This window comes from Arachis ipaensis, chromosome B02 (assembly GCF_000816755.2).
Source record: "Arachis ipaensis cultivar K30076 chromosome B02, Araip1.1, whole genome shotgun sequence".
In the NCBI taxonomy this organism is placed as follows: domain Eukaryota; kingdom Viridiplantae; phylum Streptophyta; class Magnoliopsida; order Fabales; family Fabaceae; genus Arachis; species Arachis ipaensis.
The window spans coordinates 95,221,712-95,238,802 of record NC_029786.2 but is presented as its reverse complement, the minus strand read 5'-3'; positions in this window follow the sequence as shown (position 1 = coordinate 95,238,802).

Sequence of the window (17,091 nt, the reverse complement as noted above, 5' to 3'; positions counted from 1 at the left end):
TTCTTTTGTAGAAAACTTTTGTTTTCGATCCTTGGGCCGAAAGCTGTGAAGTTTTAAGTTCTGAAAAAACCTTTTGCTAAGTAGTCTTCTTCTTAGGCAGGGTCTTTGTGAAAAAACTCTTATCCTTGATTCTTCCCTAAGAAATTCTTGCATCTCTTTGTTTTCCATTACTTTGACCTCGTACGTTCAACTTTACTTTGCTTTATTGAATCATTTACATAACTTAGGTTATTCTTACGATATATTTTACTCTGCTCGGGCTTTTCAACTTATAATTCGTTAGCTATATTATGTCCGAGCTTGTCATGATCGACTTTTATTACCTCTTTACACTGACTTGTACCTCGTCACTTTATCTCACCGACCACACGGGTCGGTTGATGGATTTCGCGCTTTATCGAGCTTAAGTCGATGCGTATCGTAGTAATAGTAAATGAAAATTTAGAGGGAGATGATAAAGAGATAAAAGAGAGATATTATTACTTAATGAATTGTGGATAATGATGCTTTTGCTACTAAGGGAATGATTATTCTGCCCCTAGCTCTCGTTTTGATGCTTCGTTAAAACCCCATCTAGTAAAACCCTTTTGGGAAAAAAACCATAAAGTCAGAAAAAAGAGTACATCAGGGAGCGAAGTTTGCTTCTAGCTATAATATCTCTTCATATTACAAGCATGCCATGATCTCGAAAACTCGGCTCCTCCTAAATCGGACACTTTGTAGTATCCTTTTCCTAAGACCTCTACTATCTTGTAGGGTCCTTTCTAGTTTGTGGCGAGCTTCCCTTCGCCTGACTTGTTTACGCCGATGTCATTTCTAATTAGGACCAGGTCGTCTGAGGCGAAGCTTCTTTGAATGACTCTTTTGTTGTATCTATTCATCATCCTTTGCTTGAGCACTGCTTCGCTTATCTGTGCTTGTTCTCGCACTTCTGGAAGTAGTTTGAGTTCTTCTTTGTGAGCTTGAATATTGCCGACCTCATCATAGAATCTTACCCTTGGACTTTGCTCGTTGACTTCAACTGGGATCATGGCTTCCATGCCATAAGCAAGTCAGAAGGGTGTCTCTCCAGTTGTTGACTAAGGTGTGGTTCGATAGGCCCACAATACTTGAGGAAGCTCCTCAGCCCAGGCTCCCTTTGCTTCTTAAAGCATTTTCTTCAATCCTGCCAGTATGACTTTATTGGCTGCCTTAACTTGCCCATTTGCTTATGGGTGCTCTATCGAGGTGAACTGGTGCTTGATCTTCATACTGGCCAGATTTCTAAATGTAGAGTCGGTAAATTGAGTACCATTATCGGTGGCAATGGAGTGGGGAACTCCAAACCTTGCAATGATATTTCTGTAAAGGAACTTTTGACTCCTTTGAGCTGTAATAGTTGTCAAGGGTTCTACCTCGATCCACTTCGTGAAATAGTCCACTCCCACTATGAGGTATTTTACCTGCCCAGGGGCCTGGGAAAAAGGCACGATTGCCAGAGGTTCTGTCTTAATCCACTTAGAGAAATAATCAATTCCAACTATGAGGAATTTTACCTGCTCGGGTGCTTGAGAAAATGATCTGAGCAGGTCCAAATCCCATTTTGCAAAAGGCCATGGTCAAGTGATACTGATGAGCTTTTCTGGTGGTGCCACATGGAAATTTGCATGCATTTGGCATGACTGATACTTCTTCACGAAGTCGTTGGCATCTTTCTGTAAGGTCGGCCAAAAGAACCCAGCTCGGATAACTTTTCTGGCTAAAGACCTTGCTCCGAGGTGATTTCCGCAGATGCCACTATGTGCGTCGTCTAGGACTTTTTATGTCTTAGAAGTCGGGATGCACTTCAGCAATGGTGTCGATATTCCCCTTCTATAGAGGATATTTTTCACCAAAGTATAACTTTGTGCTTCCCTTCGGATCTTTTTGGCCTCTTTTTGCTCCTTAGGTAGGATGTCGAATTTAGGTATTCGACCAAAGGAGTCATCCATCTGACTTCACAACTGAGGGTTCTTGGAGAGTTTTTTGAATCAGGCTTTTGTTGTTCCCTCCTGGCTTGGTACTTACTAACTTGGAAAGGGCATCAGCTCTGCTATTAAGCTCTCGAGTTATATGTCAGGCCTCGGTTTCTGGGAAGCGCCTAAAATGTTCAATAGTTTTTTTAAGTACCTTTTCATATTTGGATCTTTGGCCTGATATTCTCCATTGATTTGAGAAGTCATTACTTGAGAGTCATTGAAGACTGCTACTTTGGTCGCGCCGACTTCTTCAGCTAGCTTCAGCCCGACAATCAAGGCTTCGTATTCTGCCTGATTGTTGGAGGCCGGAAACCTAAACTTCAGAGAGACCTCTATTTGAGTTCCTTTCTGATTGGCCAATATGATGCCCGCACCGCTTCCAACTTTATTGGATGAGCCATCCACATACAACTCCCAATATGTGGAAGCTTCCTCTTGGTCTCCCACGTATTCTGCTGCGAAGTCGGTGAGGTATTGAGCTTTAATTGCTGTCCGAGTTTCATATTTCAGATCAAACTCGGACAGCTCTATAGCCCATTGAACCATTCTCCCTGCAATATCCGTTTTGTGAAAGATTTGCTGCAAGGGTTGGTTCGTTCGTACTTTTATAGTGTGAGCTTGGAATTAAGGTTGAAGCTTTCTGGACGGCACTATTAAGGCATACGCAAACTTTTCAAGTTTTTGATACCTTGACTCGGGGCCCTGTAGAACCTTGCTGGTAAAGTAAACAGGATGCTGCCCGACCTCGTCTTCTCGTATAATGCTGACGCCACAGCCTTCTCGGCGACAACCAAATACAAAGATCAGTTCTTCTCCGATTTTAGGTCGAGTTAAAACAGGAGGTTGGCCTAAAAACCTTTTGAACTCCTGAAAAGATTCTTCGCATTTAAGAGTCCATTCGAACTGGCATACTTTCCTTAGTAGAGAAAAAAGTGGTAGGGATCTCAACGCTGATCCCACTAGGAATCTAGACAAAGCTGCAAGTCGGCCATTCAGCTGCTGGACTTCCTTTAAACAAGTCGGGCTTTTCATTTCTAGGATTGCTCTATACTTATCGCGGTTAGCCTCTATCCCCATTTGTGTTAGCATGAAGTCCAGAAATTTTCCAGCCTCTACGGCAAAGGTGCACTTTGCGGGATTCAATCTCATCCCATGCGCCCTTATAGTGCTGAAGACTTGTGAAAGTTTGGACAGGAGGTTGGCCTCATCCTTGGTTTTTATTAACATGTCGTCCATATATACTTCCATTAAACTCCCAAGGTGAGGTGCAAACACCTTGTTCATCAACCTTTGGTACGTGGCTCCTACATTTTTTAACCCAAAGGGCATGACCACATAACAATAATTTGCTTTAGGTGTGATGAAAGATGTCTTCTCCTGATCCGGTTTGTACATTGGGATTTGATTATATCCCGAGTACGCGTCCATGAACGACAAGTATTGATACCCCGAGCTAGAATATACTAGGGCATCAATATTTGGAAGAGGATATGGATCTTTTGGGCATGCTTTGTTAAGATCAGTGTAATCAACACACATCCTCCACTTGCCATTTTGTTTCTTGACCAGCACCACATTTACCATCCAGGCCGGATACTTGACTTCACTGATGAAACCTGCCTCTAGTAGGGCTTGTACTTGCTCTTCGACCACTTGAACCCGCTCGGGACCGAGCTTCCGTCTTCTTTGTTAGACAGGTCGGGACCCTGGATACACAGCCAATTTATGCGACATGAGTTCGGAGTCTATCCCAGAAATGTCGGAAGCTTTCCACGCGAAGAGGTCAGAATTTTCTTGTAGGAGTTTAGCCCGCTTCTGCTTCATTTCTTTGGCTAAACTGGCTCCAATGTTGGTGTTTTTTCTGACTTCTTGCCCGATCTGAACCTCCTCGGTCTTTCCTTCGAGTTGTGGTCGTAGTTCTTCTTTAGCTCAGATTCCTCCGAGCTCAATAGTGTTGACTTCTTTGCTTTTACTTCTCAGGTTCAAGCTTTCGTTGTAACACTTTCTCGCCAGCTTTTGATCTCCTCTAATGGTGACAATCCCCTCTGGCATTGGGAACTTCATGCAAATATGGGGGATAGAAACCACTGCTTCAAGCCGATTTAGGGTTGTCCTGCCTATCAGGGCATTATAGGCGGAGCCCACATCGACGACAATAAAGTCGATGCTTAGAGTCTTGGATCTCCTTCCCCTTCCAAAAGTTGTATGTAGGGGAATGAAACCTAGTGGTTTAATTGGAGTATCCCCCAATCCAAAGAGAGTATCCGGGTAAGCCCTTAACTCCTTCTCGTCTAATCCCAGCTTGTCAAATGTTGGTTTGAACAAGATGTCTGCTGAGCTCCCTTGGTCTACCAGAGCTCTGTGTAGATGAGCGTTGGCGAGAATCATTGTGATCACTACTGGGTCATCATGCCCAGGTACAATACCTTGTCCGTCTTCTTTGGTGAAGGAAATAGTTGGAAGGTCAGGTCCTTCATTCCCGACTTGGTAAACTTCTTTCAGGTGTCTTTTTCGAGATGACTTGGTCACCCCTCCTCCTACGAAGCCTCTCGATATCATATGAATATGTCGTTCGGGGGTTTATAGGGGCGGACTTCTTCGTCCGTGACCTTCATCGCCTCTTTTCCTTTTTCCATGATCGTCCGACCTTTTCATGAGATATCTGTCTAACCGACTGTTACGATGGGTAACCGGAGATTGTTGGGCTGGACTCACTGGGTTGGCCCAATCGTCTGAGGAAGGAAGCCTTCGAGCGGGTCTGCGTCTTGGGGGCCTCCGTCCGACTTGTGAGTATGAACGAATGGGGGTGGTACCTGCAAAGACACTCCGATGCCTAAGTCAGCAAGGGTGTGAGCAGGTCTAGAGAGTATTGGAACTTAGAGATACCTGAGAGGTGTCAGTGTATTTATAGTGGTGAACCAATAACCACTGTTGAAGTAGTGCCACTTTTTAAGGGGAATAACCGTCCCTTTATCTTAGGGTGGTTGAGATATGGCTCCTGGAAGTGGTTAGAGAGATTCTAGGGGCAGTTACTCATTCAAACGAATGTTTATCTGCCAGCTAACTCTCGTCCCCGACTTCTTTAGGGTAAGTCGTGGTAAGAACCGACTTCCCAGGAGGAAGGTCGGTGCTGGGTGAGGCTCAACCCTTCAGATTGGGCCCTTTATTTGTACCTGGGCCTTATTGTTGGGCCAGGGTATGAATAGTGCCCCTACTCGAGCCCAATTTCTTTTAAGATTTTGGGTTCGAGTATTCTACTCGGGGACGTAGCCGACTTGGGAGGGAACCGACATGTTTGTTTGGAACCGACGTGACTTTCGTGACTTTTGATTTTTCACAGTTACGTCTAATCAAACATCGCGTCTGTTAGAGGTTCGCGTAGGTATTGATTACCTTGGTAACGCTGCACCCATTAATGACTGCTCTGTTTTTACCATTATGCCCCTAACGTGTTTATAAATACTTTCCCTCACTTTCATTGTTTCGTTTCTGCAATTTTTCAAATTTCCTCTTCACCTGTTCGTGCTGCACTCTTGCGCTTGAAGGCTTTCATTTCCTCCAACCTTTTTCGGATAAAGGTTAGATTTTTCTTCTTCTCCTTTTGCAACATGCTTTCGGTTTGCATGCTTTTATTTTTCGGATGGATAGGTTGATTCGTAGGTTTCTGTTTGATTCCGTACTTCCCCCTTAGAGACCATGTTTTTTATTTTCTTTTCTTTTTCCTTTGTAGGTTTACCAAAACCCTTTTTTAAAAGAAAGAAAATGTCTTCTGTTGAAAGTCTTGCTCAGTGGGTCAATGTTACGGTCCTGGGGGAGGAACCTTTGGTTGACACTGACTTTCTTACTGATCTTCGCACTCGCCACCGGCTCTGCACCTCTGATGAGGATGAGCCGAAGTATTAACTACTTGCCCCGGGTCCAGAAGACCGGGTCTGTTTTGGGAGGGCTTCGGAGGCAGCCTCTCATTTCTTTTTTATGTATGAGAGCATGCTTATCCGCCTGGGCGTTTTCCTTCCTTTTTCTGACTTTGAGATGGATGTTTTACCCCACTGCCGTGTTGCACCTACCCAGCTTCATCCCAATTCCTGGGGTTTTCTGAAAATTTATCAATTTGTCAGTCATGCTTTGGAATTTCCGACTTCCTTGAGGATTTTCTTTTTTCTTTTTCATATGACTAAGCCCTTCAGTGGGCAAAATAATAAACAACAATGGGTGTCCTTCCGAGCTATACAAGGTCGGAGGGTCTTCACCCTTTTTGATGAATCTTTCCATGATTTCAAAAATTATTTTTTCAAAGTGCAAGCTGTAGAGGGTCACCACCCCTTTTTCCTGGATGAGAATTCTTCCCCTCGCTTCCCTCTGTATTGGTTGGAGGCCTCCCCCTGTGAGAAATATGGTCTGGATGACCTGGATGAGGTGGAGGCTGCCATTGTGGGGTTCCTCCGAGAAGTATGGGGGAGGGCCCCATATCTGGATACTAAAAAATTTCTCCAAGGGTCTCCGACCTTTGTTCAGACACAATTAGGTAGCTTTTATTTGTTTTATTGGGTTTCCGACTTGTCTGACTATCTTTTTCCGACTTGTCTAACCTTTTGGCTACTACTTGTTTTTACAGAGATGGCGAGGAGGAATTCGAATGAGTCTTACCAGAGGATCCAGGAGGCTAGGGCGAGGTCTCGGGCCAGGACTGGTGGTGCCAGGGCAGTTATCTCTCCCCCTCCTCCTCCTCAAAATTTGGGGACTCCTTCTGAACCTATTGTTATCTCCTCTTCTGCTCCTTCCCAGCCGTCCCCTCCCCCCCGATCCTCCCCTGAGCTTGAAAGGAAGAAGCGCAAGGCTTTAGAGCCTAGTTCTTCTTTCGAGGGTGAAGCCAAGGTGGATGCCCCTGAATTTATCTGGAAGTACATCTATCCTCATGCCCGTATAGGCTTGGATGATGTTTCTATCCGGAACCACCTCACTATTCTGGCTCAGGAGAGTATCAGGGCGGCGGCGGTGTGCACCAAGTTTCTTGATATTTTCGAGAAGACTCCTCTTAGCTCTCTTGGTTCGTCCTCAAGGGCTAAAGAGATGGAGGAGAGACTTCTTTTATATCAAGAACATGAGAAGAAGTTGAAGGAGGAGGTCGCTAAACTAGAGGAGGAGAGGAAGGGTCTCCAGGAGAGGGAGAGCAAGTTGCAGACCCAGTGCAACATGGGGGTCGGTTTAAGGCTGAAGGCGCAGGAGAGCTATTCAAGCCTTTTTGAGGACCTTGTGGTTGTGAAAAAAGATCTGCTGAATGCTCGGACTGCCTATGCCGAGTTGGAGGACTCTATTGCCGAGGGATCTGAAGAGGCCTGGAGGATTTTTAAGGAGCAAGTCGGAGTCATTGCTCCTGGCTTGGATCTCTCTCCTTTAGATCCTGACAAGGTCGTCATTGATGGTGCTATAGTGTCTCCTCCTGCCCCCCAAGTTGTTTCTGAGTCAGACTTGAAGACTCGGGGGCAGAGGATTATTGAGTCTCCTCCTCGTTCAAAGGATGCTCCGAGCTCTTCAAAGGTTCCTCCGACTTCCTCTCCAACTCCTATGGATGCCTCTCTCCCTGGTCCTGACATTGCTCCGACTACTCTTCCTGGCTCTGGTGGTGATCCGTCTACTCCTCTTCCGAAAAAATAACTTTATTGGCTATATGGGGTCCCGGCCTGTGGGTCCCCCCTTTTTTTTAAACTCTTTCTTTGTTTGTGTTGGTGATGATTGAACAATTTCTTCTGGCCTTTTAAGGCCGTAAACAAAATATTTATAAGTACCCTTTTTTTTGGATAAGGGTTTTGAGTTTCGAAAAATACCATTTTTTAGATAAGGGTCTTAGTTACCTTTTGTGTGTATGCTTTTCTGACTTCAGTTTTTGAAAAAAACCCTTTTTGATCTTTTCAGTTTTGAAAATCTTTTTCCTGGCTGTCTGTCCTTTTGGGTTCCTCTTCTCTAAGGACTTCAGGACAGTACTTTACGCTTTAATAGGTTTTTCGATCTTTTTTGCTATTCCTTATACTCAACTTTGTCTTATTGAGTTCTATGACTTAGGTTATTTTTGCGATGCGTTTTCTTTTCTACTCGGTTTTTTATTTCGACTTATAAGTCGGAATATCTCCGAGTTTCTCACGATCGACTTTTATAACCTCTTTACACCGACTTGTACCTTGTCGTTTTATCCTGACGACCATCTAGGTCGGTTCAAGGGATTTTCACGTTTTGTCGAGCTTAAATCGGCACGTTTCGTAGGAAAAAAATAAACGAGAAGGAATTTATAAGAGATATTATAAAAGATCTTTATTTATTGGGGAGGTACCTTATTGCTACTAAGGGCTTTTGATGGCCTATTTTCCCTTAGCCTCTACTATGATGCCTCGTTAAAAACCCTTCTCCAGAAAAAACCCTTTGATTTTGGGAAAAAATCATGAAGTTGGGAAAAGAGTACATCAGGGAGTAGAGTTCGCTTTTAGCTATAGTACCTTTTTCATGTTACAAGCATGCCACGACCTTGGTAACTTGGTGCCGCTTAGGTCGGTCACCTTATAATAACATTTTCCTAGGACCTCGCTAATTTTGTAGGGTCTCTTCCAGTTGGCGGCGAGCTTTCCTTCCCCCGATTTATTGACTCCAATGTCGTTTCTGATCAAGACTAAGTCATTTGGGGTGAAGGTTCTTCGAATGACTTTTTTGTTATATCTTGTAGCCATCCTTTGCTTCAGCGCTGCTTCTCTTATCTGGGCTTGTTCTCGGACTTCGGGGAGCAGCTCTAGCTCCTCTTTGTGCCCCTGTGTGTTTCCGATTTCATCATGGAGAATCACCCTTGGGCTTTGCTCGCTGATTTCTACTAGTATCATAGCCTCTACCCCATAGACTAATCGGAAGGGTGTTTCTCCAGTGGCAGATTGGGGGTTGTCCTGTAAGCCCATAACACTTGTGGGAGCTCCTCAGCCCAGGCTCCTTTTGCTTCTTGTAGCCTTTTCTTCAGCCCTACCAGTATGACTTTGTTGGCTGCCTCGGCTTGTCCATTGGCTTGTGGGTGTTCTACCGAGGTGAACTGGTGTTTGATTTTCATACTGGCCACCAGGCTTCTGAAGGTAGAGTCGGTGAACTGGGTTCCATTATCTGTAGTGATGGAATAAGGGATCCCATACCTTGTGATGATATTTTTGTAGAGGAACCTCCGACTTCTTTGGGCTGTGATGGTAGCCAGTGGTTCTGCTTCTATCCATTTTGTGAAGTAGTCTATTCCCACGATCAAATATTTAACTTGTCCTGGCGCTTGGGGAAAGGGACCTAACAAATCCATTCCCCACTTTGCGAAAGACCATGGAGAAGTTATACTGATGAGCTCCTCGGGGGGAGCCACGTGGAAGTTTGCATGCATTTGGCATGGTTGACATTTTTTCACAAATTCTATGGCATCTTTCTGCAAGGTCGGCCAGTAGAATCCCAGCTCGGATTACTTTCCTGGCTAGCGACCTGGCTCCGAGATGATTTCTGCAGATCCCGTTATGGACCTCCTCTAATACCTCGGTGGTTCTCGAGGTCGGTACGTATTTTAACAATGGTGTTGATATTCCTCTTCTATAGAGGATATTTTTCACCAGAGTGTAGTGTTGTGCTTCCCTCCAGATTTTCTTAGCCTCTTTTTCCTCCTTGGGGAGGATGTCGAATTTCATGTATTCGACCAAGGGGTTCATCCATCCGAGGTTTAGTCCGGTTACCTCAAGGACCACTTGCGTTTCCTCCGTTTTTACCACAGAGGGTTCCTGGAGAGTTTCCTGGATCAGGCTTCTATTATTTCCTCCTGGCTTGGTACTTGCTAATTTGGATAGGGCATCTGCTCTGCTATTTAGATCCCGAGTTATATATTTGACCTCGGTTTCCGCAAAGCGCCCAAGATGCTCCAGAATTTTTTCCAAGTACTTCTTCATATTTGGGTCTTTTGCCTGATATTCTCCACTTATCTGGGAGGTCACCACTTGGGAGTCGCTATATACCATCACTTTTGTAGCACCGACTTCTTCTGCCAGCTTCAACCCGGCGATCAGGGCTTCATATTCGACCTGATTATTTGAAGCTGGGAATTCAAATTTGAGGGAAACCTCTATTTGGGTTCCCCTTTCGTCCACTAATATTATGCCTGCACCGCTTCCTGTCTTATTTGAGGATCCGTCTACATAGAGTTCCCATGTAGTTGGCTTATTCTCTTGATCTCCTGCATACTCTGCTATGAAGTCGATAAGGCATTGGGCTTTAATTGCTGTCCGAGTTTCATACTTCAAGTCGAACTCGGAGAGCTCTATTGCCCATTGAACCATTCTCCCTGCAACATCCGTCTTTTGGAGGATTTGCTTCATGGGTTGGTTCGTGCGGACTCTTATTGTATGAGCTTGGAAGTAAGGCCGTAGCCTTCGCGAGGCTACTACTAAGGAGTAGGAAAACTTCTCTAGTTTGTGGTACCTTAGTTCGGGGCCTTGTAGAACTTTGCTGATGAAGTACACTGGATGCTGACTGACCTCGTCTTCTCTTATCAGGGCTGACGCGACAGCCTTGTCTGCTACAGATAAGTATAGGACGAGGTCTTCTCCAACTACAGGTCGGGTCAGAATCGGAGGTTGACTCAAGAATCTCTTGAACTCCTGGAACGCCTCTTCGCATTCAGGAGTTCATTCGAACTGACATCCCTTTCTCAATAAGGAGAATAGTGGAAGGAATTTTAGTGTTGATCCTGCCAAGAATCTAGAGAGGGCTACAAGTCGGCCGTTTAGCTGCTGGACCTCTCTTAAGCAAGTCGGGGTCTTCATTTCCAGGATAGCTTTACACTTATCGGGATTTGCTTCAATCCCTCTCTGTGTTAGCATGAAACCCAGGAATTTTCCAGCTTCTACCGCGAAGGCACACTTTGCGGGATTTAGTCTCATCCTGTGTGACCTTATGGTGTCAAAGACTTGCGAGAGGTCTGTCAAGAGGTCGATTTCTCCCTTGGTTTTTACTAGCATGTCGTCGACGTAGACTTCCATTAAGCTTCCAAGGTGAGAAGCGAACACCTTATTCATCAGCCTCTGATATGTGGCCCTTGCAATTTTCAATCCAAATGGTATGACCACATAACAGAAATTAGCTCTGGGCGTGATGAATGATGTTTTCTCCTGGTCGAGCTCATACATCGGGATTTGGTTATACCCCGAGTAGGCATCCATGAACGATAAGTATTGATATCCCGAGCTAGAGTCTACTAGGGTATCAATACTTGGTAGTGGATAAGGGTCCTTAGGACATGCCTTATTTAAGTCGGTGTAATCGACACACATTCTCCATTTGCCATTTTGCTTTTTGACTAGTACTACATTGGCTAGCCATATTGGGTATTTAACTTCTCTGATGAAGCCGGCTTCTAAGAGTGCCTGTACTTGTTCTTCTACTACTAGGGCTTGTTCCGGGCCGAACTTGCGTCTTCTTTGTTGTACAGGTCGGGACCCTGGGTATACCGAGAGCTTGTGGGACATAAGCTCGGGGTCTATCCCGGGCATGTCGGAAGCCTTCCAGGCAAAGAGGTCGGAATTGTCTCTTAGGAGCTTAATCAACCCTTGCTTTAGGGTTTCCCCTAGGTTAGCTCCTATGTTGGTGTTTTTTCCTTCCTCTTTGCCGACCTGTATTTCCTCGGTTTTTCCTCCCGGCTGTGGTTGCAGCTCTTCTCTGGCCCTTGTACCACCGAGTTCTATGGTGTGAACTTCTTTGCCTTTTCCCCTTAGGTTCAGGCTTTCATTGTAGCATTTCCTTGCCAATTTCTGATCTCCCTTCACCGTTGCTATTCCCGCTGAGGTCAGGAATTTCATGCAAAGGTGGGGAGTGGACACCACTGCTCTGAGTCGATTAAGGATAGCTCTGCCAATTAAAGCATTATATGCTGACCCTACATCGATGAATATGAAGTCTATACTCAGAGTTTTGGATTTTTTCCCTTTTCCAAAAGTAGTGTGTAGGGGTAGAAATCCTAGTGGTCTTATTGGTGTGTCGCCTAGTCCGTATGCTCCGAGTCGATTAAGGGTAGCTCTGCCGATTAAAGCATTGTATGCTGACCCTACGTCGATGACTATAAAGTCTATACTCAGAGTTTTGGATTTTTTCCCTTTTCCAAAAGTAGTGTGTAGGGGTAGAAATCCTAGTGGTCTTATTGGTGTGTCGCCTAGTCCGTACAAGGTGTCGGGGTAGACTCTTAATTCTTTCTCATCCAGCCATAGTTTGTCAAAAGCGGGCTTAAAAAGGATGTCCGCTGAGCTCCCTTGATCTACTAGGGTTCTGTGGAGATGGGCATTGGCTAGGATCATAGTGATTACTACTGGGTCATCATGTCCAGGGATTATTCCTTGCCCATCTTCTCTTCTGAATGAAATGGTGGGGAGGTCGGATGACTTTCCTCCAACCTGGTAGACTCGCTTGAGGTGTCTCTTGCGAGAGGACTTGGTGAGTCCCCCTCCCGCGAATCCTCCTGAGATCATATGGATATGTCTCTCCGGAGTCTGCGGTGGTGGGTCTCTTCTATCCATATCGTCTCGCTTTCTCTTCCCATGACCGTCCGACCTTTCTATGAGATATCTGTCGAGCCGGCCTTCTCTAGCCAGCTTTTCTATCACATTTTTAAGGTCGTAACAGTCATTTGTCGAGTGACCATATATTTTATGGTACTCACAGTAGTCGCTGCGACTCCCCCCTTTTTTATTTTTAATGGGCCTGGGAGGTGGCAGCCTTTCAGTATTGCAAATCTCTTTGTATACATCCACTATAGAAACCTTTAGAGGAGTATAAGAGTGATATTTTCTTGGCCTATCGAGACCGAGTTCTTCCTTCTTCTTGGGTTCCCTCTCCCTCTCTTTCGTTGAGGGGAGATGCCCAGGTCGCCAACTCGAATCTCTCAGTCTAGCATTTTTCTCCATGTTGATGTACTTTTCAGCTCTTTCCTGTACATCGCTTAAGGAGGTGGGGTGTCTTTTAGATATGGACTGTGATAAGGGACCTTCTCTAAGCCCATTGACTAACCCCATTATGACTGCCTCGGTGGGCAGGTCTTGGATTTCCAAACATGCTTTGTTGAACCTTTCCATATAGGCTCGTAAGGATTCTCTGACCTCCTGCTTTATTCCCAGGAGGCTTGGCGCATGTTTCACTTTGTCCTTCTGGATGGAGAACCTCATCAAGAACTTCCTTGAGAGGTCTTCGAAACTGGTGACCGACCTCGGGGGGAGGCTGTCGAACCACTTCATCGCTGCGTTCGATAAGGTGGTCAGGAAAGCTTTGCAGCGCGTCGCGTCAGAAGCATCAGCCAGATACATCCGACTTTTAAAGTTGCTTAAATGATGCTTCGGATCTGTGGTTCCGTCATAGAGGTCCATATCAGGGCTTTTAAAGTTTCTTGGAACTTTTGCCCTCATTATGTCCTCACTAAAAGGATCCTCCCCTCCTGGGGGTGACTCTTCTCTATCGTCACGGGAGTTCCGACCTTTGAGGGAGGATTCTAACTTTAAGAGTTTTTTCTCTAGCTCTCTTCGTCGATCCATCTCCTCTCTTAGGTGCTTTTCTATCTCCATTTGTCGCTCCCGTTCTTGTTCTAGCTGTTCCAAGCGACTTTGGTGGACATGGACTAATCCCATAAGTTCAGTTGCGTGGGACTGTCCGTCCTTCTCCGATTCGCGCCCTTCTGAGGAATTCACCTTCGGAGTTTTGACTCCAGAGGTACCCTCTCTGTGTTGATCGTTGGTTCCCTGGTGGAGGGTTAGGTCCGTGTCATTATTTCCGGTGTCCAGATTCTCTTGTTCGGAATCTGTCTCCACATGACCCTCCTCAGGGGATCTGTCCGCCATCACTGGTTGATCTCTCGGGTCCCCGGTAACGGCGCCAATGTTACGATGGGTAACCGGAGATTGTTGGGCTGGACTCACTGGGTTGGCCCAATCGTCTGAGGAAGGAAGCCTTCGAGCGGGTCTGCGTCTTGGGGCCTCCGTCCGACTTGTGAGTATGAACGAATGGGGGTGGTACCTGCAAAGACACTCCGATGCCTAAGTCAGCAAGGGTGTGAGCAGGTCTAGAGAGTATTGGGACTTAGAGATACCTGAGAGGTGTCAGTGTATTTATAGTGGTGAACCAATAACCACCGTTGATGTAGTGCCACTTTTTTAGGGTGATAACCGTCCCTTTATCTTAGGGAGGTTGAGATATGGCTCCTGGAAGTGGTTAGAGAGATTCTAGGGGCAGTTACTCATTCAAACGAATGTTTATCTGCCAGCTAACTCTCGTCCCTGACTTCTTTAGGGTAAGTCGTGGTAAGAACCGACTTCCCAGGAGGAAGGTCGGTGCTGGGTGAGGCTCAACCCTTCAGATTGGGCCCTTTATTTGTACCTGGGCCTTATCGTTGGGCCAGGGTATGAACACCGACCTTCTCTGTCCAGTTTTTCTATCACATTTGTCAGGTCGTAGCAATCATTAGTGGAATGTCCAGACAACTTATGGTACTCACAGTATTCATTGCAGCTCCCCCTCCCCTTTTGTTCTTGATTAGTCGCGGGGGAGGTAGCTTTTCAGTATGGTAAATTTTCCTGTAAACATCGACCAGGGAAACTCATAGGGGAGTGTAGGAATGATATCTTCTGGGCCTTTCAGACTCGATTTCTTCCTTTTTCTTGGGCTCCCTCTCTTTTTCTTTTAATTGGTTGGGATGCCCTAATCGCCAATTAGGTTCTCGTAACCTGGCGTTTTCTTCCATATTGATGTACTTTTCAACTCATTCCTATACATCACTCAAGAAAGTCAGGTGTCTCTTTGAGATGGACTGGGAGAAGGGTCCTTCTCGGAGTCCATTAACGAGACCCATTACTACTGCTTTAGTAGGTAAATCTTGGATTTCCAAGCACGCTTGGTTGAACCTCTCCATATAGTCTCTCAAGGGTTCTCCAACCTCCTGTTTTACTCCAAGCAGGCTGGGAGCGTGTTTGACCTTGTCTTTTTGAATTGAAAATCGCGCTAGAAACTTGCGCGAGAGATCATCGAAGCTGGTTACCGACCTTGGAGGGAGGCCATCGAACCACTTCATGGCCGTCTTTGTTAGAGTTGTCGGAAAAGCCTTACAGCGGGTGGCGTCCAACGCGTCGGCTAGGTACATCCGACTCTTGAAATTACTGAGGTGGTGCTTTGGGTTAGTCGTCCCGTCATACAGGTCCATGTCGGGGCTCTTAAAGTTTCTAGGAACTTTAGTCCTCATGATATCCTCGATGAATGGGTCATCTTCCCTTAACGGGGTGTCTTCTCGATCTCTGCGGGAATCCTTATTTCGGAGATTGGATTCCAGCCTTGAGAGCTTTTCCTCAAGTTTTCTTCGTCGCTCGATTTCTCTCCTTAAGCTTTGTTCCGCTTCGTGCCGTCTTTCCAGCTCCTGTTCGAGCTGCTCTAGTCGACCTTAGTGACCGTGTAATAGTCCCATTAAGTCAGCGGAGTGTGGCTGTCCATCCTTTCTGAGCTGATGAACTTCAGAGGAGATCCTCTTTGATCCCTGGGTATTGGAGGGGCCTTCACCATGCTGTCCCTTCGCTCCTTGTAGGGATATTATTGCTCTATCATTGTTGACCGTGTCTTGATGCTTTTGCTCAGACTCCGGTGCGGTGTGTCCATCTTCTTGTTGGTCGTCTGCCATCGCTGGTTGATCTTCCAGGTCCCCGGCAATGGCGCCATGTTATGTGGGTAACCTGGAAATAGTATATTGGGCTTGTATTAAAAGCCCAAATGTTGGGGGAAGGTGGCTGCTGACTTACTTCGTGTCTGGGAGCCGCCACCCGACTTGTATGTTTGAGAGAATGAGGGGTGGTACCTGCAAAGACACTCTGATGCCTAAGTTAGTAAAGTGGGTAAGCAGGTTTGAATGTATTAGAGCCTAGGTTTACCTGAGTGAGACAGTGTATTTTTAGAGAGAATCCAATAACCATCGTTGAAGTAGTTTCACTTCTGATGGTGGATAACCGTCCCTTTATCTTAGGGTTGTTGGGACTCTCTTCTACAGGTGGGTGAGAGATTCAAGGAGGTAGTTACTCACTTGGATAAGTGTTGACTGCTTAGTAGGTGTTGACTCCGAGTTCTTGGTGGAGGTCGGATAGTACGTGGAGGCCATCCTTTTGGATTGGGCCTCTTGTTTTGATTTAGGCCTAACTTACATTCTGGGGCAGGGTATGAACAGCTACATCTTTTTATTATATGTTATTTTCAAACTATTTTCTTAAATAAATATTTCATCACAATGAGAATAAAATAATTAATAAAAAATAAATACATTAAAATTTTAAATTTTTTATATTTTGAATAAAAAAATTTTAATTTTATAATTTTAACCTATGTCCTAAGAACACAAAATAAATAAACCCTTAAAAAAAAGAGTAAAATATCAACTCGGCTCTAACAATTTTACGAAATTCTTTTCCGTCTCTTAACAAAAGCATAATCCCATCGCGACCCCTGGCGATTAACTCCGTGAGACCTTCTACCTCCTCCATTAATGTCTCTGTCTAGATTTAACGGATCTTGCCTACGTGGACTGTTAAGTCAACAATTTAATGGACAAATTTCTCCCTCTTCTTCTTTTCTTTTCTGCTCTCCTCCTTTATGCGAACCAGAACACCACCAGACTAATCCTCTTCTCTTCTTCTCCTCAATATTATTTTCGGCCACCATCATCACCAACATCTACTACTATTCTCTGTTCTAGCTGTACCAACTCGTTGTCATCTTCTTCTTCTTTGTTGCACCAACCCACTGCCAGTCTGCCACTTCCTTTCAATTGAGTAATTTTATATGTTTAAATACTTGAATTTGGTTTGGGATATGGTCTTATGAGTTGTCCTTTTCTGAATTTTGATAATTGAGTATAGATATTTACTTAAAGTATCGATTTTTATATTAAAGAGTGATTTGGTGATTTTGGAGTGCGTCGGTGTTTTAATTTGTTAGAGGTAAAGTTCTCTACTTGAAATGTAGACTTAAAATTTAGTGTGAAACCAAATAGAGACATAGGCAAGCTAATGAGAGAGGGATTGTGAGAATAAGG